Raw genomic sequence first — 26356 nt, 5'->3', positions numbered from 1 at the left:
ACTACTTCAGTCGTGTTTGACTTTTTGCAACCCTATGGACTATAGCCCACCAGCCTCCTCTGTCCATGGGATTCTCCAGGCAAGAATCCTGGAGTGGGTTGCCATTTTGGCCCAAGGTCACACAGCTAATAAGTGATGAAGCCAGGATTTCAGCCCAAATCACCTGACTTGGAAAGCTGGCATTCTTAACCACCAGGTAACACTCTTCCTATGGTCACAGCATCATGAGGCAACATGTTAAGGCAAAGATGCCAGCTGGACAAACTTTCAGTGGATGTGTGGAGGTTAAAGGGTGGCCTGGCTCTTTTTATTCTATGACTCTGCTGGATGTGGTTCCATTTCTAACATCACCTCCCAATCCAAGATGACAGCTCCAGTTCTAGCCATCGTATCTGCATTCCAGTCACTAGAAGAGGAAAAAGGGAGGAGCAAGAGCCCCACTTTTCAAGAAAACTTCCTGGGAAGTGCAGACCCTATTTCTATTTAATGTACCACCACGCAGAACTTCAGTACACAGTGTACCTAGCTGCAAGTGATGTTGGATGACCTTGTGTCCAGCTAAAAACTAGAGGCATGGGACTTCCTTGAGGGTTCAGTGGCTAAGACTCCATGCTTCCAATGCAAGGGACCCTGGCCTGATCCCTAGTCAGGGAGACAGATCCTACATGGTGCAACTAAGTGTTCACATGCCATAGCTTAAAGATCCCATGTGCTGCAACAAAGATCAAAGACCCAGTGGGCCATAGCTAAGAACTGGCATGCCAAATAAATAAATAAATATTTGAAGTTAAATTATTCAATTAAAAACTAGAGGCGTGTTTCTGTAGATTCTGGAGAGTAAAGGGAAAGATCTGACCCTTTGACAATTGGCAATCTCTGCCATAGTGAAGAAAGGGGCTTGTGTAGGAAATGAATCATTTCCAGTTTGGAGCCATACTCATCCCTATCTTCCTCTACTTTCCCCAATCTTTTGGTTAAAAAATATATCTATCATCCATTATTAAATACTTTCTAGAGAATTTAAACTGACTTTACTGGAAGAGTGTTAAGTACCTTGAGATAACAGGAATCCCCTGTGACTGGGTTGAAGGGGAGACTTGCCCTAAAGATAATCTGGGCTCAGTCTGCTTGGGTCCATCATGTTCCAAAAGAGTGGAAATGTTACGTGGACCAAGACCCTAAAAAACAGACTCACATTCAGTCATCACACAGAGAAAGCCACACATGATTGGCTGGTAGATTTTGGTGGGGGGAGGGAGAGCTGTGTCGAGTCTCAGCTGAAGCACGTGGGCTTCTCTCTGGTTATGATACACAAGCTTAGTTGCCCTGCAGCATGTGGAACCGTAGTTCCCCAACCAGGGATCAAACCTGCCTCCCCTGCTTTGGAAGGCAGATTCTTAACCACTGGACCACCAGGGAAGTCCTGATTGGTTGGTAGTTCTGGCCTGGTTGAAATATAAAGGTTACAGTGAATTTTGCAGGAGCCCATTTCCAGTTTTCAAGATGTATTTCCTTCCCTCTTAACCATCCACCTAGAAAATATTTTGGATGATACTTGTTTGAATGGCTACACTCCTAAAACTGATTTCACAGATTACTCCATAAAATCTAAATGTCTACAATCTTTTACAATTCCAAGATCGTTCCCAACACAGAAAGTTTTTAGGAGGTAAAAGTGGAAATCACAGGGTCCCTTGGAACAAACACATCATTTGACACCATTACAAGCCTTCAGTTCAGTCACTCAGTCATGTCCGACTCTTTGCGACCAAATGAATCGCAGCACACCAGGCCTCCCTGTCCATCACCAACTCCCCGAGTTTACCCAAACTCATGTCCATTGAGTCGGTGATGCTACCCAGCTGTCTCATCTTCTGTCGTTCTCTTCTCCTCCTGCCCCCAATCCCTCCCAGCATCAGGGTCTTTTCCAATGAGTCAACTCTTAGCATGAGGTGACCAAAATATAGGAGTTTCAGCTTCAGCATCAGTCCTTCCAATGAACACCCAGGACTGATCTCCTTTAGAATGGACTGGTTGGATCTCCTTGCAGTCCAAGGGACTCTCAAGAGTCTTCTCCAACACCACAGTTCAAAAGCATCAATTCTTGAGCGCTCAGCTTTCTTCACAGTCCAACTCTCTCACATCCATACATGACCACAGGAAAAACCATAGCCTTGACTAGACGGACTTTTGTTGGCAAAGTAATGTCTCTGCTTTCGAATATGCTATCTAGCTTGGTCATAACTTTCCTTCCAAGGAGTAAACATCTTTTAATTTTATGGCTGCAATCGCCATCTGCAGTGATTTTGGAGCCCCAAAAATAAAGTCTGACACTGTTTCTACTGTTTCCCCATCTATTTTCCATGAAGTGATGGGACCAGATGCCATGATCTTCGTTTTCTGAATGTTGAGCTTTAAGCCAACTTTTTCACTCTCCTCTTTCACTTTCATCAAGAGGCTTTTTAGTTCCTCTTCACTTTCTGCCATAAGGGTGGTGTCATCTACATATCTGAGGTTATTTATATTTCTCCCGGCAACCTTGATTCCAGCTTGTGCTTCTTCCAGCCCATCGTTTCTCATGATGTACTCTGCATATAAGTTAAATAAGCAGGGTGACAATATACAGCCTTGATGGACTCCTTTTCCTATTTGGAACCAGTCTGTTGTGTAAGGTCTACAGTTTTCAGTGCTTAGTGACTCAAACGCAAAGAATTCTTTTAAAAAGGGTGCAATAACCAATGGAAATGAGTTTAAAGGAAAGAAAATTACACCATCCTCAACACACAAATCTGTTTTTATATCATTTCAATGAAAATTTGCTATCACATAACTAAACGGAAAATAAAGCATGGCTTAGCAATAGGGAGAAAGGGTTCTATGTAAAATGTTCTGTTGGTACAAAAATGCATCTGTTTTCTGAATTGGAGTCTATCTGATCCTAATTAGAGATGTCTTCAACTTGCTTCTACAAGAAATGGGACTGAAGTCTTCATAGAATGTTTCACCCAGGCCTCCAGAGGAATTTGGGAAAGGGTAAGAAACCTATATGCAGGTCAAGAAGCAACAGTTAGAACTGGACATGGAGCAACAGACTGGTTCCAAACAGGGAAAGGAGTACGTCAAGGCTGTATATTGTCACCCTGCTTATTTAACTTCTATGCAGAGTACATCATGAGAAACACCGGGCTGGAAGAAGCACAAGCTAGAATCAAGATTGCCGGGAGAAATATAAATAACCTCAGATATGCAGATGACACCACCCTTATGGCAGAAAGTGAAGAGGAACTAAAAGGCCTCTTAATAAAAGTGAAAGAGGAGAGTGAAAAAGTTGGCTTAAAGCACAACATTCAGAAAACGAAGATCATGGCATCCGGTCCCATTACAATGGGGAAACAATGGAAACAATGTCAGACTATTTTTTTAGGCTCCAAAATCACTCCAGATGGTAATTGTAGCCATGAAATTAAAAGACGCTTACTCCTTGGAAGGAAAGTTATGACCAACCTAGATAGCATATTCAAAAGCAGAGACATTACTTTGCCAACAAAGGTCCATCTAGTCAAGGCCATGGTTTTTCCAGTAGTCATGTATGGATGTGAAAGTTGGACTGTGAAGAAAGCTGAGTGCTGAGGAACTGATGCTTTTGAACTGTGGTGTTGGAGAAGACTCTTGAGAGTCCCTTGGACTGCAAGGAGATCCAACCAGTCCATTCTAAAGGAGATCAACCCTGGGTGTTCTTTGGAAGGAATGATGCTAAAGCTGAAACTCCAGTACTTTAGCCACCTCATGCAAAGAGTTGACTCATTGGAAAGGACTCTGACTCTGGGAGGGATTGGGGGCCAGAGGAAAAGGGGATGGCAGAGGATGAGACAGCTGGATGGCATCACCAACTCGATGGACATGAGTCTGAGTGAACTCCGGGAGTTGGTGATGGACAGGGAGGCCTGGTGTGCTGCGATACATGGGGTCACAAAGAGTCAGACACGACTGAGCGACTGGACTGACTGAACTGAAGTAACAAGAAGCCCTAACCCCATGAATTCCCTGAAACCTAAAACCCTGCTCCTGAAAGAAAACTGGGTAAGAACTCTGTGACCATCACTTTATGATGAGAAAGGGGCAGATGTTTGGGTTCTGCCCATAAGAGAAGAGGGTAAATTTTGCTTTACCACATGTAAAACCAGCCCAAATATGAAAATAGAGTAAGCTGGGACTTCCCTGGTGGTCCAGTGGCTGAAAATCCACCTTCCAGTGCAGTGGCTATGGTTCTGACTCCTGGTTGGGGAACTAAGATCCCACATGCCATAGGGCAATTAAGCCCTCGCATGGAAACCTCTGAGCGCATGCTCTAGAGCCCGTATTCTGTAACAAGAAAAGCCCATATACCACAACAGAAAGCCTGCACACTGAAACAGACTAGAGTGGCCAAAATTAAAAATAGTAATAATAAAAAATCAAAGCAGCGTAAGTCTGCGCAACATTTTATGATGCACAAATAGATTTTCACACACATCACACTCAGCCTCTAGAAGGCTTACAGATTGTAAGGAAGGCATATTGTCCACCTAATTCTGATAATGGAAAGGAAGGTTCAGAGTACTTGTGATTTCCTAGGAGTCACCAGCTGGTGAATGGAAAAGCCAGAACTCAACCCAGGGCTTCGATGCCAAATAGATTATCCTCCCCACTATACCACGTTTCTCTCTCTCTCCACTTTTCCAGGAGTTCTGGCTGTGTAAATACATACAGCATTAAAAAAAAAAAAAATAGAGAAGTTTTAAAATATGTCCACAGATTCTCCAAAACTACTTCTTAAAATAAGTAGAATCTACTAATTCCTCTTTCTTTCAGCATGAAATGGACTTAGTAACTGATGTTTAATAAAAAAGAATATGGCAGAAATGACTATATAGTAACCAGGTCATAAAAAGCATTGTGGCCTTCTCCCTGTTTGACCTCATCACCCTTGGGGAAGTCAGTGACCATGTTGTAAGGCCACTCAAGCAGCCCTGTGGAGAGAACTAAGGCCCCCCTCCAACAGGCAGCAAAGCAAAGAGGCTCCTAGCAAAAGCTTTGTGAGTAAGCCACCCTGGAAAAGGATCTAAACCCAGTCAGGTGTTCAGATGACTGCATCCTCAGCTAACATCTTGACTACATGTTCATGAGAGACTGTAAGCCAGAACCTACCAGCTAAGTGGCTCCCAAATTTCTGATGTATAGAAACTGTGAGATACTTATTTTTTCAAGCCGCTAAGTTTGGGGGGTAATTTGCAACACAGAAATAGATAACTAAGATACTAGGGAATACTTTATTCTGTTCTTTGACTCCCAAGTGTGTTTTCCTTCCATGACACCAACACATTTTTCTATCTTTCTCCACTTTTTCAGGTGTCCAGACTGTGCAACTACACAAACCCAAGAAACTCCTTAGTCAGTTCCTTGGCTCCCAGAAGCCCTACCTTTTGGGCACATTCACCCAGATTCTTGTTATCCTTTAGCTATTGAGTCAGTATGTTATTGTTTAATAATTTAATAATAATCACCCCTTCAGATACCACGTTTGTATTTTAACAGGGAACTTCAATATCTTAACTGAAAGGGCAGTCTCAACAGAAGGTAGAGTGGGAGGGGAATTTCTGGCCATTGAAGATCCCTTGTGTTCCCCGGTCTTTTTCTTTACGTAGATGCTCTACCGGCTGTGCTCACTATGTGACTACCCAAGACGACCAAGGACCCAAACTTTGAATTTGAAAAGGGTCTGAGAAAGGAAGTAATAGAAAGATGAAAAGTAGAAGGTTGACTCTGAAAAGGCTTCATCCTGAATCATTCCAACTCTATAACATTCTGGAAAAGGCAAAACTCTGGGGATGATAAAAAGATTGGTGGTTGCCAACGGTTTAGGGCAAAGGAGGGATGAACAGGCAGAGCACAGAGGTTATTTAGGGCAATACTGTTAGTGATGGACAATGTCATTAAGTAGTCATCTAAACCCACAGACCACAACACTGAGAATGAACCCTAATGCAAGCTATGGCTTCTGGGTGATCACGGTGTGTTAATCTAGGTTCGCTGATTTTAACGCATGTACCTCTCTGGTGCAGGATGCTCATAGTGGAGGAACGAAGGGCATACACAGGGAAAGAGGATAGACCGGGAAGCTCTGTACTTTCTACTCAGTTTTGCACTGAATTTAAGACTGCTCTTTAAAAAAGTCTATGAAGGGACTTCCCTGGTGGTCCCATGGTTGAGAATCTGCCCTCCAATGCAGGGGACATGGGTTCAATCCCTGTCCAGGGGAGTAAGATCCCATATGCCTCAGAGCAACGAAGTCCACAACGCACAGCCAGTGAGCCTGCCTAGTGCAACTAGAGTCCGAACACAGCAACGGAGATCCCACGTGATGCAACTAAGACCTGAGGCAGCCAAATCAGTGAGCATGTATGTTTAAGTCTGTGACGGCCTGAAAATAAAGTCTAAAAGAACAAGTAGGAGGTCAGTCCAGATTTAGATTGTATAGAAGAGAGGCAGGCAGTAACGGAGGCGGCCAATTTTAAGGAAGTCCTCCATCCAATATCAGAACACTTGATGCCCATGCAATGAACTTGAGGTTGTCCTCCAAAGCCTCAGCAGCTGGAGAGCACTCCCCATGATAGAAATGGAACGGGCGTGTGCGTCCTTTGCCTCCACAGGAAGCCCTGCCCGCGGCTGCGCATCTTCTTTCCCAAGAGGACCTGGTATTTCTGCCCCACCGTGCGCTTTACCTCTGGAGCCCAGCAGCCTGTGGAACCACCCATAGGAGCCCAGGCAGGGATCCCAGAGGCCAGCTTTTTGTGTGCTGGGGTGAGGCAGGGCTGTTTTGTGATATGAGCCCAGGGCACTCAGAACTCAGAATTGACTGTCAGACATTCAGTGGAAATGAAAGGTCAAGGTAAGGGGGCCACAAAGAGGGTAGCCAGGCAGGAGGTGGAACCAGGCAGACAGAGATTCCCTGAGATGGGAAACCCAAAAGCCCAGTCTTGTTGTACAAACATTGCTCTCAAATAGGAAAAGGACCCCTAAGATACAGCCCTGAAAGAGTGCCCATCTTTATCTGCCCCCATCTGTGAATCGGGAAGCTTACAGTCCTTGCCTCACAGGGGTGCTATGAGGATTAGGTGAATTCATACATGAACGATCACTTGCGGCTTCCCAGGTGACACTAGTGGTAAAGAATCCTCGTGCCAAAGCAAGAGACACAAGAGAAGAGCATTCAATCCCTGAGTTGGGAAGATTCCCCTGGAGTTAAAAAACAGCAACCCACTCCAGTACTCTTGCCTGGAGAATCCCATGGACAGAGGGTCCTGGGGGGCTACCGTCCATGGGGTCTCAAAGAGGCAGACGCAACGAAGGGGCTGAGCACACGTGCACACGTGCGTGCACAGCTGTTTAGAACTATGCCTCGCACAAACTGAGTGTTTCCTAAGAAGATTAGTTGTTGCTGTTGTCATCACAGAAGCAGCAATGGCTCCTAGCAAGAAAATTGCCAGAGGAACCCACACACCGCTCGGTGACAAGTACGCATCTTGACAGCATGCTGGAAACTTGTTTTGAAATGCCTACTGTGACACTGACTGTCTTGTGCTTTAGGGGACAATCCATCCCAGCCAAGCCCCCAGGATCCTGGCTCACTCCATGTGGGAAGCCATGGGGTGGGGGTGGTTATACAGGGGCCCACTGTTCTATCATCCTATGCACCATGGGGACCGTCCTGTGGCCGGGCAGCAGCCACTACCAGCCTCAGCCCTCAGCATGGGGTCGACAAGGAAGTACGGTTTTCACCTTTCAGGGGGAGATTTGACCTGAGAAAATCAAGTTGCCATTATCTCAGGCACAAGCCCATCCTGAAGCCCAGATTAATTCCCTCGGTTTAGTGAAGGTGTTGTTCCCAGGGTTATCTTTAGAATTCACACACCAAATGCTGTAGCCAAGGAAGAATCTTACTGATGAGTGAGGAGATGAAACAGCTTCACTCAGTCGTCACAGTCACAGAAGGAGGGGCCTGGGCTTGTCAGTAGGACAGAGGCGTCTCTCAAGAAGCTTCACTCTCTCCCTACTGAGGCCACTCTCCTCGTTACAGTCTGCGTTGTGTGTCACCACGGGCAGACGACTCTGGGGTCTTGGGGCCCTCTTCCCTTTGTTTTTGGAGACCCCTCCCCGCTACTCTGTGCTGGCATCTGTGTGATACTCTTCAGTCCAGCTGGCTTCTAGACGCGGAAGCATCTACCGCTGTGGGTCATTCATTCAGAAATGTTTCTTAAGGACCCTTTGTGTGCCAGGCACTGGACTAGGCCCTGGGGGTGAAAAGATGGCTAAGATAAGGTGTCTGCTCTCTAGGGTCCCTGTCTACTTGGTGGGATGACAATCGTGAAAAAAGTAATGTGGTCAATTCTATACTATAGGATTGTTATATATTATTACAGGACTCCAAGCAGCATACACGAAGGACCACATCCATAACCTATCCCTTGATGGACGTCTTTGGGTCCATCCCTGTCAGAGAGAGTTATGTTTTAATAAAAGTACAGTACAGAAAGGCAGAAAGGCTTTTAAGATGAAAGGATTAATCTGTAGGAGAGAAGAAACACCTTGCCAGTGAGAAAGAGCTGGGCGAAGGAATTGTCCTTGTGCTTTTTTAATTGTTGGAACGTACCTTCCTTAGAAGACAGTGCCAGGACCTAAGATTATAACTCAGATGCCCACCCTCCTGCCAAATGTCTTTAAAAAAAGAATCACTTAAGAGTAACAGTTTTCCTACGGAGAGAGGAAATTTTGTCTTCTGTGAAGAAAAGTGAGATTTTCACCATTTTATTGTTGTTCAGTTGCTCAGTCGTATCCAACTATTTGCAACCCCATGGACTGCAACACGTATCTTTATACTAAGGACATGGTTTATTTCAAGATTCAAACCCCTTTCCAAGGGAAGAAGATGTCTGGAGTCAGTTGTTAATGCTTCATCATTTATCTGGCAAGGGATGCTCATGGGTCCCTGGCTATGGAGGGAGAATGTCATGGTCCAGGGTGCCCAAATGATGCTCAGCAGCATCAGCTAAAATTAGGCTTTACCTCAGCTGCAAAGATCTCCCTCTTTCGGGAAAAGCTATTCTGGGAGATAAAGGAATCTAGTTGTTGCCTTTTTACAACCCATTTCTAGCTAAGAATGACTTCACTCACTGGGTGTTCTCAACCACAAGGAAAAGGGGAAGCACTCTACTATTCAATCCCCACTTTGAACTCTGCCCTGCCTACTGCCATAGATCATGGCCAAAACTAGGGGCACACTGTCCTGGGACCCCACCACTGCCAAGAGTTGACAGTCACTTAACAATAAACGAAGCTGGAGGAAAAGCCACTGGAGTTGGGTTCTGCAGGTCAACAGACTATCCATAGGACAAGCATAGTGTGAAAGGGTCTAAGACAGAAGCTCAGGAGAAAGAAAGGGACAAAGACCCTCATGCCATCTTCAAAGAGTTACCAACCTACCTGCAAATCCCACCCCTCAACAGAGCAGAGATTATCTAATAGCTAATTATCATCTCTAAGGGATGATGAGTGGAATACTCAGTACTATCAAAGGAGGAGGGAGTTCAGGAGGACAGCAATCCTGTGGGTCAATAAACTTACAGAAAACACAGGACTTGTGTTGGGTCATTGGAGCCTTCATGAAGGCAAAGGAAGGCAGTCTCAGAACCAGTCTTTGTAACTCGAATGGTGCTTGCAAGCATCTGAGTCAGAGATTTGAATTGTACATGTGAGAGGTGTGTGCTCAGTCATATCCAACTCTTTGTGACTCTATGAACTGTAGCCACCAGGCTCCTCTGTCCATGGGGTTCTCCAAGCAAGAATCCTGGAGTGGATTACCACGCCCTCCTCCAGGGGATCTTCTCGACCCAGGGATCGAACTGGCATCTCTTGCGTCTCCTGCACTGCAGGTGGATTCTCTACCCACTGAGCCACCTGGGAAGCCCACACTAATTTATGGAAGCTTGAGCTGGCTCCTGTAGTTGTTTTTATTAAACTATGAATTGATTTTAACCGGGAAAGATTAGTTTTTACAAAACGATTGAACTCAATTCAAATCAAAAAAGACCAACATATTTTTCCAAAATGACTGATGCAAACGAAAGCAAAGGCATTTATTCATTCATTTGCTCACTCAACAAACACTGAGCGTCTGCTAGTGCCAGCCAGAGCTCCGCATAGCAGGTTCCTGCTTTTGGAGCTTATAGTTTGGTAGGGGAAAGCCAGACACGAAAATAGATTGGATAAACAAGGAAATTTCAGGACATAATAAGACGAAAATGAAACCAAGTTCTGTGCTCAAATTACTAATTCAGATTGAGTGGTCAGGGAAGGGTGCTCCAGAGAAGTGACTTTTAATAAGAAATGGAAATGACAGGAAGGAGCTGGAAAGGCAATGACATGGCATTGGGGTCATGCCAGGCAAAAGGAACAAGGCCGAAGGTAGAAGCAAGCTTAATATGTTCAAAAAACTGAAAAGAAACAGAGGCTGGAAAGTGATGGGCAAGGGGAGGGTAGTACAACATTAGTTAGGAAAGCCAGGGGGTGCCGTATCATAGAGGCATCACAGACCAGGGTGAGCGGCTTGGACTTTTTGCTAAGTGTGACAGGAAGCCATCGGTGGTTTCAGCTGCTGTGTGGAAATGGGCAGGAGTGAGCAGGGAGGCAGGGAGACCACATCAGGGACAGGAAGCCTGGTGAGGATGGCCATGGCTTATACTAGGCATGCTTGCCAGCTGACCCAAATCTTGATTTTTCCATTACCGTCATCAGAAAGCATCAACAAGCTATACTTAGGTTGAAAAACAAAACCAAATTCTCCCAAACAAGATCCAATCAAACCACGCCGGGATGCCCTTTTCCAACAGGCCACGCTACAGTTTAGTTAGTGTGCATGCTAAGTCAATCAGTCGTGTCTGACTCTTTGTGACCCTACAAACCATGGCCCGCCAGGTTCCTCTGTCCATGGGATTCTCCAGGCAAGAATACAGGAGCGTGTTGCCATTTCCTCCTCCATGGGATCCTCACAACCCAGAGATCAAACCTGCATCTCTTGTGTCTCCTGCATTGGCAAGTGAGTTCTTTATCCCTAGTGCCACCTGGGAAGCCCAGAGTTTAGTTAAGAGTCTCGGACAAAAGAACAGACAAGACACCATTGGTGAGATATCCTTGAATCTTTAAGAGCCTAAGCATTTCGTAAGAAGATGGGTTTGAACTAATTGTATCACCATCTTTCTAAAGTTAGCAATGGACTGTCCCTCAGTTTGATCTTCAAAGGCTTCACGGAGATTAAGTTTGGAGAACAGGAGATGACGTTTGAATATGAATCTCCTCTAGTACCTTCTGAACTTTCCAGCATATCCATTCACCAGTCTCAAACTGGTTCTTCTTGGCTGGGCAGGAGGAAAGGGAATTAGATTTCATCACTCACTGTGCCCACAGAATTTTATATAATGCTCTACAAGGTACAAGGAAACTTTAAAAAGTGTATAATTATCATTTGCCTGATGCCAACTGTGTCTATGCAACTTGATTTTCTTGGTTACTGGTCTCCATTTTGTAAATTAGTTCAAACCAATAAATCAAACTCCATTTTGTGCCACGAGAGAGCTGCAGCCTAGGCTAGCAAGCCCTGTGTGGAGATCTTTACACAAGGATAAGATAGTAAAGGTTGTGATCTTAATGCCCATTTTATATGCATGACTTGAGTTGAGCCCTTATGCATAATTCATGCGGTCATTTACAGGCTTTTACAGGACTCCCCCTTTAAGAGTTAACTAACAAAGGGCAATATCAGCCATGGCAACAAGGATATTATGTAAATCTATCTCTGTACCAACATAAGAGGGGGTAGGTTGATTAATTAAAAAGACAGAGGAGGATGGGAGGTAAGGTACACATGCCTCTTGATGTTACACATCATTCATTAATGTATTTAATTGAAAAGAATTTTGAAGGGTAAATATGTGTTTGTATATTGCCACTGAGCGGGAGAGCACTGCTTAACCCTGTGAGCAACCATTTGAATCAATGGAAAACACCTGATTTCATTCATTTCATTTCCTCTCCTTTCAAGGAATAGCATCATGAGAAGGTGAACCAAGTCTTGGGTTTGATATCAGCTTTAGCCCATTATACTAATCTAGGTACTTAACTCCTTTGAGGCTCAGTTTCTTGCATATAGAATATACATTAAAATACCCATTTATTTACCTGGTACAGAGTGGGAGGGGACTATCCGAGGGTATGGATAGGAGAAGGCAGAAAATATTGGGGGTCATCTGGAAGAGAAGCAACCAGATGTCAGAAGCAAAGACCAAGGTGATTCTCCTAAAGTCACTAGGACGATACAGAGCCAAGTCAACTGTAAAGGTCCTAATATAACTGCTGTTCATTGAATTGCTGGAGGGAACCAAAGTAGAACCCTCTATCTTACCAAATAGGACTCTGAAATTTTCATTTCCAAAAGCTGATCTGAAAGCAGTGATGGTGGACTTTCCTGGTGGTCTAGTTGGTAAGAATCTGCCTTCCAGTGCAGGGGACACAAGTTCAACCCCTGGTCAGGGAACTAAGATTGTCTGTGCTGCAGGGCAGCTAAGCCCGCACGCCACAGTGAAGACCCAGAACAGCCAAAAATAAATGAATTTTTGAAAATTAAAGCACTGGTAATGTCTGACCCATGAGTATTTAAAATATTTACACTTTACCTGAAGAACATGTTTCCATCAAGTGCATCTATAAAGCAAGACTGAGGCAAGAAGAAAGTTAGGCTTGCACTCTCTCTCTTGGTTTTCAGTACCAAGACAAGGTCAGGGCTCCTATCCAGAAGAACCTTCCAGACAAAGTGAGTGAAGCAATCAAAGCTTCTTCTGCATTTCATAAATCTGGGGTAGCTTACAATTGATGGGTGACTACTTCCAGGCAAACCGAATTCTTGTAGACAAGACAGCAGCCACATTTCCTGTGAACTGCTAGCGTTCGACCTTATTTCCAACACCTGGGAACTGAAGACACTTCCTCCCATATCCCAAGAACTTACTCTTCAGTATTTTCTATTTTAAAATTATGGTGTAATTGCATTCTTATCCCGCATGACAGAGAATCTGGGGATTGTTCTGATTCAGCTGTAGAGAAGAAAGTTCTGTGTTTCTGTTCCAAGACTACCTTTGTTGTTTTATATTATAAAATAATTTATGCTTATTGTATACATTTTAGAAAGCAAAGAAACATCTGAAGGAACAATGAAAAATTCACTGTCAATAGTTGATGTTTTCTTAGGGATTTTCTTACTGTATATGTGGCATTAGTGGCAATGAATCAGTGTGCCAATTCAGGAGACCCAAGAGACATGGTTTTGATCCTTGGGTCAGGAAGATCCCCTGGAGAAGGGCATAGCAACCCACTCCAGTATTCTTGCCTGGGAAATCCTATGGACAGAGGAGCTTGATGGGCCACAGTCCACAGGGTCGCAAAGAGTCAGAAATGACTGAGCATACATATATGTGAATATAGCTGTAATTACATTAAAAAGCACAACCTATTTTCCCCTAGGGAAATTTATAATTGAGGTTGTCTTCTCTCTGAATTTCAGCATTTCGTACATCACAGGGGCCACAATGATGTGAAATAAAACCAAGTTATAACTATAAACTTCTACGACTACTTGAAATGATAAAATGAATACAGTCTTTTTAAATGGGTGATGTTCATTATTCCTATCATAGACAGTATCCCAAATTACAATGACTACACAGAGACTTCCAAGCCAGTAAGCACCACTGCTAATTTTTGCAAGACATGAGCATTCTTGGAACCAAAGAGTTCCCTTCCTAATCTTGCAGGAAGAGGAGCCCCCAGGATCACAGAGAATCATGGATTTGTAGAGCTTTGCTGTATTACCAGTAAAGATGGTGCCTGTAGCCCCAGTCTCTAAGTGTGACCGGTTATTAGACTGATATCACTGAGGGTCTTTGCCTTTCCTCTCTGGAAGCTAGAGACCAGTTAATACCATAATTCCTTATACCCCTAAACCATAGTCCATAAGGCAAGCCTCTCTTGGTTTCTGGTATCTCGCATATTCTTAATTCTATATTCCTTGGAATATCTTTCACCATCTCCCTCTACTATCATTCATTATAATTTTTTCTTCTAAGAAAACTTCTGATTATTCCCCCTGGAATCCTCACTCCATATAAAAAAACCCTTGCAACCTCTCCTATTTCTGGTAATGTCACAGGTTATTTGGACCAACTTCCTGCTGGAAACAGCTAAAAAGAGCTGAATTCATCTACACTCCCTCAACACCTCCATTTCCATTTCTGAAGAATGTGGAAATAGCTCACTTCACTTCAGATGTCAGTGTTTATTAACACCGAGTCAGGGAAGATAAACATCTGAACTGTCAGAGATTAAATAATTGAGACAGACATGAAAGCTTTTTATGTTGATGTTCTTACATATCATTTATTGACAATCCAATCCTGTTTAACTCTTTCCCATCCCATTTGGGGGTTTGTCAAGAACCCGCTGGGATATTTTTTGCAAGCCATTTTGGACCAATTCTTTAGCAAGCAAATGAAATCTCTGTAAAGGGTGGCAGGCCAGTGGTGGTTATACTGGGAGAATTAGACTCTTTCTTGCTTTGGTGCCAAGCTGGCCCATGTTCCCCTTTGTGCATGGTTCAGACAGCTCCCAGGCACTGGGTCTGAGTGGGGTCTGACCGCTGCCTCCCCCTTACTGAGTTCCTCTTGCTCACTCATTCTGATGACATTATTCACACTGAATCAGAAGTTGAACTATGATTTATATGCCCTTTCCTGTACAGCTTTGTGTATCCTCTAAAGTGAATAATTGTCTATTTTTGATTATTTCCCAACATGCTTTCTAACAATTTGACCACACATCTTCTATCAGTCTTCTAAATTCTTCTCAAGATGTTTGGAGACATCAGGTATTTATCAAATCGTATTCCTGAAGAATTTTCCCTTGGAAATTTCTGACTTGTTCTGATCTTGTTAAACCAAAATTGAGGTGGGGAAACCTAGCCTATATTTAAGTAAAGATTCTTCAGCCATTATAAAAGTCAAACAAGAAGAAACAAAGGAAGAAAAGAGTAACTGGAAAATCTTAACATATTGATAATTCTGTAAGGAAAATGAGCTTAAGAGTTGTGAATAGCTAAGATTCCAAGCTCAGGAATTCCCCACTCTTGGGTCAGCTTTGTGATTTCTCTCTCTTTCCCACATGAACTGTGCCCAGGCCTTCTCACTCTCTCCATCTAAGACCTAGGTCCCTGTCTCATCTCTCTTTCCTCACTGCCTGTTCCAGACTCTGGTGGTCCAGGCATCTTCCTGACTCAGCCCTCACCTCCACTAAGTCTCACTGCCGGATCACACACCCTTCCCCAGTCCTAGCCCACACTCCTAGTGCCCTACACTCTGCCCAATCACTTCTGTTGTTCTTAATTATGCACATGTCTTGTGATTATTGGGGATTCCCTGGTGGCTCACATGGTAAAGAATCTGCTTGCAATGCAGGAGACCAGGGTTCTATCCCTGGGTCAGAAAGATCCCCTAGAGAATGGACTGGCAACCCAATCCAATATTCTTACCTGAAGAACTCCAGGACTGAGAAGCTTGGCTGGCTACAGCCCAGGGTGTCGCAAGGAGTCGGACCTGACTGAGCATAGCAGTGCTATTGTGATTATTATTTATGCTGTGTCCCCTCCCCACCCACTCTCATATAGAGAGACCTTAAAATTATGTTCACTGATGTATCCAAGAATCACTAGGACAGTGCCTGGCACACAATATGTGTCAAAAAGTACAACTTTTTTTGAGTGAATAAATGATTTCTTTTTTTTTAATAAATGATTTCTTAACCCAGCACCCCAGATGCTTTTACCACCCTGGTTTTCTCCCACCTTCATTGTGTCCATTTTCAAACTTGAATCTACCCAACAGTCATTTTCTCAGCCCCTGATGCTCTGGCTTCTGATATTTTCAACCTGCTGAGAGTCGCTGGAGAAAAATCTCAGAGGTCTGCCAAGGAGATCCTCCACAAAATCATATTGCTGAACTCATATGTGACTTTAATCATGACTAACAATCTCTGTGGGCTTCCCAGGTAGCTCAGGGGTAAAAAATCCACCTGCCAAGCAGGAGACATGGGTTCAATCCCTGGGTCAAGAAGATCCTCTGGAGAAGGGAACGGCAAACCACTCCAGTATTCTTGCCTGAAGAATCCCATGGACAGAGGAGCCTGGCAGGCTAGAGTCCATGGGGTCATAAAAGAGTTCGATAGGACTTAGCAACTAACAACAATCTTTGTATTTATCTCAAGTTGCCTCCCTAGCAAATTCCACAGTGTGATGTTCCAAAACATCTTTCCCTTTTGTATCTGTGTAGAGTCAGACTTGTTGCCCAACCACAGCCAATGTTCAGACTTGAGCAATTGTTTTCATTTTTGTAATAGGTTCTTTCCAACTCTATTTTGTCCCTACTCTTTTGGCCTCTTTCCCTCACCTACTTCTAACTTAGGCAATCTTGCTGAATTTTAAATCTACTCACAAGCAGACTTAAATGATTTTGTTTCAATAGGGTTTTAAGTTTGTTGTTGATGTCTTTTAGTTTCTTAGGTAATTTTAAAGCACTTCGTACCTTGTAGATTAATTTTGATGGTCGTATAATATTCTATGATAATATACTTACTTTCACTAATGTGGGACTTACATATGTTTTTCCATTTATTTTATCATAAAAGCCTAGGCACATAAATCTTTATTTGACATTTCTGCAATTTCTTAACAGTAGATTCCTAGATTTATTGGAGTCAAAAGTTCTAAGCATTTTAAGACTCATGATAAATGTAGCCAAATTTCTTTTCAGAAAAAAGGTATTGATTTATGCTTCTATTAGTCACAGTGATCACTTCATTATACCCTGGCCAGTACTAGTATTTTTGTTTTATCTTTTTTTTTTCAACTGAATACACAAAGAATAGTGTCTCATGTTAATTGCATCTCTTTGATCATTTGTGATACGATATTTTTCATATATTCATTAGCTATATGTACTTTTCCTTTTGTGGACTGCCTATTAAATATCTCTCCCCATTCATCCGTTGAGATATTCATGTTCTTGGTCATTTTGTCTCTGTTATTGAGAAATCTATTGCAGTAATTGTGTGTAATGTTTGCTAGAAATAATTTTCTGGCTTGAAAATAGCCTTTTCATTCATTTTTTTCTTCTTAATATGTACACACCATTTTTAAATCTTGTTAGAGCTTTGTATCTTTGCCTTTGGGATCTTTGCATTTGTTTGTAACCATGGAGAGTCTTCTCTGATCCAGAAATTTTATATAATTTTCCAGTTTTTGTTTCTAATCGTTTGTCATTTATAAAAGCTATTCTTCATATATTTGCATGTGCTATGATATGAATTTCCCCCCCAAACAGTCAACCATTTGGTCCAATTTTGGAGTTTTAGTTGGATCAACAAATAATATCCTTTCCCTATCATGAGTTGGAAACCTATTAAGGGATAAAGACACAATGCACAATGCAGCCAGATGTTGTCTTCTTTATTTCTGGGTAAAGCTGACTAGAACATGTAATTTTAGATAAACGGCCAGAATAACCTGTTAATACACCTCACTCCTCAGAGAAGGCAATGGCACCCCACTCCTGTACTCTTACCTGGAAAATCCCATGGATGGAGGAGCCTGGTAGGCTGCAGTCCATGGGGTTGCTGAGTCAGACATGACTGAGCGACTTCACTTTCACCTTTCACTTTCATGCACTGGAGAAGGAAATGGCACCCACTCCAGTGTTCTTGCCTGGAGAATCCCAGGGACGGGGGAGCCTGGTGGGCTGCCATCTATGGGGTCACAAAGAGTCCGACACGACTGAAGTGACTTAGCACACCTCACTCCTGGACTAAACTGTTGGAGTCACGTGAACTCAGGCCCTTCTGAGTCAATTCAGCCATGTCCAATTCTTTGAGACCCTATGGACTGTAGCCCACCAGCCTCCTCTGTCCATGGGATTCTCCAGGTAAGAATACCAGAATGGGTTGCCATGCCTTTCCCCAGGGATCGAACCGTAGTCTCTTATGTGTCCTGCTTTGGCAGGCAAGTTCTTTACCACTAGCGCCACCTAGGAAGCGCGTTGTGCTAGACCCCAGTGAATTCCCTTCGGACAGGAGCAAGAACTTCCTCAATAAGGGGCCACAGAGAAAGGGCAGAACAGCTGTCTGCAGCCCAGGAGATCCAAGAGGGGAGGAGCCTGAGCCACTTAACACTCTATTTCTTCTTCGGAATTCATCCGTGAAGTATTTCCCTCCTCTCATCCTAGGGAGGAGAAAATGAGGACTCGGGAGAGAAGTGGGGCATGGGACTCGAGGTGAAGACTCTGTGCACAGAAACACACATTAAGGAACAATTTCTCTCCCTTCCTTTCTCCAACCCCTCCCACCCACACCAATAAATATCTAGCACCCTCCATCGGAGAATCTTCCACTTGAGTCCTTTCTGTGACACCATCTTTATCATCATCATATCATCATGTGAACTCAGGCCCTGCTGTGCTAAGTCGCTTCAGTCATGTTGGACTCTTAGAGACCCTATGGACGTAGCCCTCCAGGCTCCTCTGTCCATGGGATTCTCCAGGCAAGCATACTAGAGTGGGTTGCCATGCCCTCCTCCAGGGCATCTTCCCTACCCGGTGATGGAACCTTGGTCTGTTTCTGGCCTATCTATTCTGTTTCACTAAACTATACTAGTAATAGAAACAAATTGAAAGTATTATTGTTCTTCTGTTGTCTTTCACTTTCTGGGAAAACTAATCCCTCTCTGCCATCCACCTGTTTTGTTTTGTTTTCTCAAAATATATTAGTTACTATTGCCTGTTGTCCTCCAGCTGCATTTTAAAATGATTTTGTCATATTCCAAAAATAACCCTATTGGGATTTTGATTGGAGTTATATTATAACTATAAATTAATTTGGCAGGAAATTGACATTTTTTAATAATATTCAGTTCTCCCATCCAAGAACACAGCATGGTTCTATTTATTGAAGTCTTCTTTTATATCTTGTAGTAAAATCTTGTCATTTTTTCATATGAATCTTTCATAGTTCTTGTTAAGTTATTCCTAGGTATTTCATCTCTTTTGTTGCTATTGGGAATGCAATATTTTTCTCATTATGTTTCATCACTAGTTATTGTTAGTAAATAGAAAATCCAGTAATTTTCAGATATTTATCTTAACATATATGTGCATGTGTGCGTGTATACAGGTGTCCTCAGTCGCTCAGTCATGTCTGACTCTTTGCGACCCCGTGGACTATAGCCCACCAGGCAACTCTGTCCATGGAATTCTCCAGGCAAGAATACTGGAGTGGGTTGCCATTTCCTACTCCAAGGGCTCTCCCCAACCTAGGGACTAAACGTGTGTCTCTTGCATCTCCTGCATTGCCAGGTGGGTTCTTTACCACTGAACTAGCTGAGAAGCCCCCTATATATGTGTATCTTTCATATATTAAGTCATTCTTTTCACTCTTTTATTAATGTCAATACTTTCTTCCTTGGGCTTTCTAGACTGGAGCTTTCCATGGTGTGCCTCGTGCCATCCACTGTTGCGCTAAGAGTGGGACTCAGGTGCTCTGTAAAATACTGACTGCATCAGTCAGGGAAGGTCTGGTGCGGCCACTTGTAGCTAGTCACCTACAATCAAGAGGCTCCTTGGAGACTCAAGAGAGAATCTCAAGCAGAACAATTCTGATTATGAGATCACTATTAGCAATGAGCACAACCGGCCACATCCCACACACCTTGCTTTGTGCCAATCTGTTAAACCAACCCAAGGGGTGCCTTCTATCCAGGGAAGAGCACATCTCTGCCTTGTAGCCCTGGGATCATGGAGCTGCTGGAAGGGTTTGGGTACCAAGTGCCCATGGGCCCAGATCACAGACCAAAGGGGCTCAGGGCAGGCACTTCACCAGCCAGCAGCTTGAAATCTTGGCCCTGACACACAGGAGATGCAGCCACGTATTTGTGCCGATGGATTATTTTAACAACATTCAAACTACTTGCAAGGTGACTGCTCAGATAACACCAGTCTTTCTCTTCACATTAAAGAGCTTCATCACTTCTTGAAGCACATGATACAAAAAAGCTACACTGATTTGAAAAATCTATTTGCATCATTACAGCAAATTTCAGTATCACATTTGTCTATGAAAGAATGAAAGAGCTGTTAGATTCTCTTGGCAGCTGTTATACATTTTAAAGGTTAAAAACTAAATATTTAAAATTAGCAAATTCTATGAACAAAATTTCTCATTCATGTTAACTGATAAGAGGTGATCATTAAAAAGTCAACACAAAGAGATATTGATAACTCAGGCATACAATCTTTTTAAAAATATTATTTATTTATGCTGTGCTGGGTCTTCATTGCTGTGTGAGGGCTTTCCCTAGGTGCAGTGATCAGGGGCTACTTTTCATTGCAGTGTACAGACTTCTCATTACAGTGGCTTCTTTTGCTGGGGAACACAAGCTCTAGGCACACGGGCTTCAGTAGTTGCACATTTGGGTTTAGTTGATCCGAGGCATGTGGAATCTTCCCACAGGGGATTGAACCTATGTCCCCTGTACTGGCAGGCGGATTCTTATCCACTGTACCACCAGCGAAGTCCAGGCATATAATCTTAAAGTTATGTTCAGAGAAGGAAGCCTACGTTTCTAGGTAAATAATTCAAGACTATTTTACATGGAAGTTTTATATAAATTCAATATTGAATATCTTCCCTAATACATTACATTTTAATTTTATTATCATAATTGTATAATATAAAAACACACTAAAATTTTTTCACCAAGCTATAGAAGATTGTCTCCAGCCTTCTATGGTTTATTCCAATATATCTTATCATTATATATGATAATATTATCATTTTCTCCAAGAACCATACTGTGAAAAAGGACTGAGAATCTCTGTTTTAGTTCTTCAGGCACTCAGTCATGTCCAACTCTTTGTGACCCCATGGACTGAAGCACACCAGGCTTCCCTGTCCTTCACTATCTCCCAGAGTTTGCTCAAACTTATGTCCATTGAGTCAATGATGCCATCCAGTCATCTCATCTTCTGCTACCCATTCTCCTCCTGCCCTCAGTCTTTCCCAGCATCAGGGTCTTTTCTAGTGAGTCAGCTCTTCTCATCAGGTGGCCAGAGTACTGGAGCTTCTGTTTTAGAACAATAAGCAAACCATGATAACCATGCACCTCCTTTTATAATAAGCTTGTTATTTCTGCTTCAAGCTATTGCAACAACAAAAACTTACACATACACACACACACACCACACACACACACAAAAACAACTGTGAGTTTGATCCAATTACTTTCTGTCTTCTCCAAGGCCATGTGCTATCAGGCGTCCTACTTTTCTCCTTAGTCATTAATCACTTTCTCTCTTGGGCACCGTCTCTTCAGTTTAAAGAAACAGGATCAAATTCTCTGTCTTGAAAAAGGAAGGAATAGTCCACCAACTTTGGATTCACAAGCAATCTTTCTAGCTCTCACCTTCAGACTCTCACAATAGTCTGCTTCCTGCTCTGGTCATGCTACCAAACTCATCTCAGGTGATCATCTCCCTTGTGCATAACCCTACCGTCTCTTTTCAGTCCTCATCATCCTCGGCTTCTTTGCTGCCCACTCTATTTCTCTTTTTTAAAAACTATTATTTATTCAGCACTTCCTGTGAGTCAGGAATTGTGCTAAATCTTTTATTTAGAACACTGGATTCAATCTTCACAATAGCCTTATTTTAGGTAGGTCTTACTCTACCTATTTTACAGATGGAAAAACTGAGACTCAGAAAGATAAGCTAAATTCCCCAAGGTCTCACAGTAAGTAAGGAGCAGTAGTGGGCATTCATATGACCAGAATCTTTTCAGTCCCTGGTTGTCGTCTATGACATTTTGTTTGCCTTGTTCTTTATCCTGTATTTCTGTTGCTCATTTTCAAAATTAAGGAAAATTTCAGTCATTATTCTTTCAAGTATTTTTTCTTAAGTTTCTTTCTTCTACTCTCTTTCTGGGACTGTGATAACATGAATGTTAGACCTTTTGATATACTCCCACAGGAGAAAGAGGGGTTATGCTCTCCCTACCCTTGCCAAATCTTTTTTTTTTTTCTGTTATTCGTAATGGATAATTTTTATTGACTTTTCTTTTAATGTACTGACTCTTCTGTTATATCCATTCTGCTAGTCAGTCCATCTGGGGAGCTTTTTATTTTGGCTGTTTATTTTTTTTAGTTCAGAAATTCCCATCTGCTCTTTTTATATCCTCTATTTCTTTGCTGAGACTTTCTATCTTTCCATTCATTTCAAGAATGATTACCTTTACTTCTGAGAGCATTTATATAAGAGCCACGTAAAAATTATAATTCCAGGACTTCTGCGGTAGTCCAGTGGTTATAGACAGCCAGTGGGAATTTGCTATATGATGCAGGGAACTCAAGTCAGTGCTCTGTGATAACCTATAGGGGTGAGATGGGACGGAGGTGGGAGCGAGGTTTAAGAAGGAGGGGACATATTATACCTATGGTTGATTCATGTTGATGTATGACAGACTTCCCTGGTGGCTCAGATGGTAAAGCGTCTGTCTACAATGCGGGAAACCCGGATTTGATCCCTGGGTCGGGAAGATCCTCTGGAGAAGGAAATGGCAATCCACTCCAGTACTATTGCCTGGAAAATCCCATGGACAGAGGAGCTTGGTAGGCTACAGTCCATGGGGTCGCAAAGAGTCGGACACCACTGAGTGACATGACAGGAGCCATCACAATATTGTGAAGTAATTATCTTCTCAGTCCAGTCCACTCACTCAGTCGTGTCCGACTCTCTGAGACCCCATGGACAGCAGCACACCAGGCTTCCCTGTCCATCACCAACTCCTGGAGCTTGCTCAAATTCATGTCCATTGAGTCGGTGATGCCATCCAACCATCTCATCCTCTGTCGTCCCCTTCTCCTCCTGCCTTCAGTCTTTCCCAGCATCAGGGTCTTTTCCAATGAGTCAATTCTTTGCATCAGGTGGCCAAAGTATTGGAGTTTCAGCCTCAGCATCAGTCCTTCCAATAAATATTCAGGAGTGATTTTCTCTAGGATTGACTGGCTGGATCTCCTTGCAGTCCAAGGAACTCTCAGGAGTCTTCTCCAACACCAATTATATTCTAATTAAAAATAAAATAATTTTTTAAAAAAGAGAATTCTTCTGCCAGTACAGGGGCCTCAAGTTCAGTCCCTGGTCTAGGAAGATTCCACATGCCCCATGGCAACTAAGCTACTGCTGCTGCTAAGTCGCTTCAGTCGTGTCTGACTCTGTGCGACCCCATAGACGGCAGCCCACCAGGCTCTACCGTCCCTGGAATTCTCCAGGCAAGAACACTGGAGTGGGTTGCCATTTCCTTCCCCAATGGCAACTAAGCTGCTGCACCACAACTACTGAGCCCATCTTTTGCAACAAGAGAAGCCACCAAAATGAGAAGCCCACTCGAGTAGCCTCAGCTTTCTGAAACTAGAGAAGGCCTGCGAAGCCATAAATAAATAAATAAATTTTAAAGTTATAATTCCATAATCTGTTGGCTTCTGTCACCTTGTCTCCTGTGAGTTGACATTTCCCTGTTTCTTTGTGTGATGGTAATTTTGGATTGTAGATTTGACGTTTTGATTTTTAGGTAATGAGGCTCAGGGTCTTGTTTAAATCCTATGGAGCATTTTTATATTTCTGTCTTAGCAGGCAATTGATCTGGTTGGGTTCAGGTCACAGGTTCTGACCAGTCCTCTGTGGGTTGCAATTGTAATGACAGTTGAATTCTCTGAGTTTGCAGGGCTACTGTATGTGCCATCCAGGGACCAGCGTGAGACCAGCATGGTGGCCTGTCACATAGTTCAGTTCTCATTTAGGGCCCGGTCTATACATGTACAGGTCAAGGGTGAGGGGGCTCATAAACAACTTGATGGGGTTGATTTCCTCTGCTCTTTTCTCTTTAAGATCACCTTCTTTTCAGTTCCCTGGGGCTTCCCTTTTCCATCTCAGTGTCTAGCTACCTGACTGCTGTGTGCTTGCTACATGAAGTGTGCGTTCCCAAACCTGGAATATGCACTCAATAGGGTAGGGCCAATTAAGGGCCATGTCCACCCCTAAACCATTGACAGTCTGCAGGGTCAATGCCTTGAGCTGACTGGCTTACACCAATTAGGACACTCCTAAGGGGCTGAGAATGGTTGACATTTGACAAAATCAGGCTCTGTGAAGAGCAGTGACATGGCTGTTGGGCAGACAGCCAGGAGTGTTTAGCCAATGCTTCTTGTCTCCTTTTCTTCCCGGAAGCACTAAATGTCAGCAACCTCCTCCCAATCGCTCAGGTTTAAAACTTCAGACTTTTCTTCTCCTCTGTGATTTTCCTCCCCATCTTCACTCCTGCAAACATCCAAACAGATGCTCAGCCCCTCACTAAGACATCTCTCCTTCATCCTTACATTTTAAAGCCCACCTTTCATAGGTCCCTGGTGGTCCAAAAGTTAAGAATCCTCCTGCCAATGCAGGGGACATGGGCTCGATCCCTGGTCTAGGAAGATCCCACATGCCGAGGGGCAACTAAGTCCACGCGCCACAACTACCGAAGCCCACATGCTCTAGAGCCTGTGCTCTGCAACAAAAGAAGCCCCCTTGAGGAGAAGCCCATGCACCACAACAGAGCAGTCCCTGCTCACCACGACTAGAGAAAGCCCGTGAAGCAATGAAAACCCAGTGCAGCCCAAAATAAAAAATAAAATTAAAAACTAAAGCCCTCCCTTCTGGCTTTCTTGCCTCAGATTTCCCCTCTCTGTGGTTAGCATCTAAAAGCAGAGTACAACTGATTATCAAATTCCCCTGGCCTACGGAAGAAAGTCCTTAGTGCTGTGATCCAGGCCTCCCTGCATCTATTCTAACCTTCCATGTCTAGAGTCACATGACAACTCTCTGTCCCCAATACTCCAGCAGCTACCTTTGACTAAAGGTCAGTCCTTACACATATCCTGCAATTTGTGCCTTTTGTTCCAGCTGTGTCCTCCTAAAAGACCCTCTACCAAATCACAGTATTCAAGGCTTAGCTAGCATGCCATGTTCTCCCTGAAACTGAGCCCACAGCAAGTTAGCACTCATCTCCCTTTCCCTTTAGGCCTCGTGGACATCTCTACCATAGCTTTTGACCACAATGCCTTGAGTTGCACTGTTATCTCCTTCACTAGAGCATGAGCTACTTAAGATGTGAGACCCTCTCTTGTTCTCCTTTGTAGCCCCCAGAGTGTCTGGTCCAGTATCTCAGACACAGTGGATACTGACGACATGGTTGTTTCATTAGGTTCAAGTAAATGGACTTGACTATTTAGCCTCTAGGCTTCCCAGGTGGTGCTAGTGGTAAAGAACCCATCTACCAATGCAGGAGATATAAAAGACATGGGCTTGATCCCTGGGTCAGGAAGATCCCCCGGAGGAGGACATGGCAACCTACTCCAGTATTGTTGCCTGGAGAATCCCATGGACAGAGGAGCCTGGCAGGCTACAGTCCATAAGGTCACTAAGAGTCGGATATGACTAAAGTGACTTAGCATGCTCACATGTAACATTCTTGGGATCAAAAGAATTGAAAGGTGAAAAATAATTTTCACTTTCTGATAGGCTTCTGTGGGTGTCTTACTCAAAAGGCATTTAAGAGGAGAAATCATTCCCTCCCCAGCAAAGCCTGGGTGCTTACCCTTATGCTACCATAGCTCCCTGTGCCCCTCATTTTTATCATTCATCACTTCCATTACTCAGTTAGTATCTGTTCCCCCACCTCATGCTTTCGTATCATTCTTGGAAAGTAGGGACTCATCTGTCTTATTCTTCACTGTATGTCTGATACCTACTACAGTTTCAGGTTTGTAGAAAGCACTCACAAATATTTATTCTTTGAAAGGAATTCCATAATTAAGAGCTACTAAAAAGAGATAAAAAGAAGTTTAAGTCTGTTATATAGCATTGCAAATTGCAGCGACGAGAAATAAATTTGGACAACCAGAATCAATTGAACAACAGCAAATAAGAAAACACCATAAAATACAGTCTACCTTTACCAAAACAACCCTTGACTTTTCCTTCTCTTTCTCCCTTTCTTAACTTCTCCAATTTTCATTTTCCTTTCCTTTCCCTTCTTGTTTATACATGGGAGTGAGACTGCCAGTTGTCCCCTTATTTCCATTCTCATC

At 43.3% G+C, this 26356-nt stretch overlaps 1 long non-coding RNA gene across 4 annotated transcripts in view; it reads right to left on the bottom strand.

The window, feature by feature from the left end:
- Positions 1-26356, bottom strand: part of LOC138435570 (uncharacterized) — a 59357-nt gene that overhangs the window by 9738 nt on the left and 23263 nt on the right. For 3 of the 4 annotated variants that reach the window (XR_011255139.1, XR_011255142.1, XR_011255140.1), the window contains one exon: positions 20472-21301. The exons of the other annotated variant lie outside the window; for it this stretch is intronic. This is a non-coding gene — a long non-coding RNA (uncharacterized lncRNA). Of the gene's footprint in view, positions 1-20471; positions 21302-26356 lie in introns of those variants that run through there. 4 annotated transcript variants of the gene reach the window in all.

The sequence above is a fragment of the Ovis canadensis genome, chromosome 1 (genome assembly GCF_042477335.2).
Source record: "Ovis canadensis isolate MfBH-ARS-UI-01 breed Bighorn chromosome 1, ARS-UI_OviCan_v2, whole genome shotgun sequence".
Classification (NCBI taxonomy): domain Eukaryota; kingdom Metazoa; phylum Chordata; class Mammalia; order Artiodactyla; family Bovidae; genus Ovis; species Ovis canadensis.
This window is presented reverse-complemented; position numbering and strand designations above follow the sequence as displayed.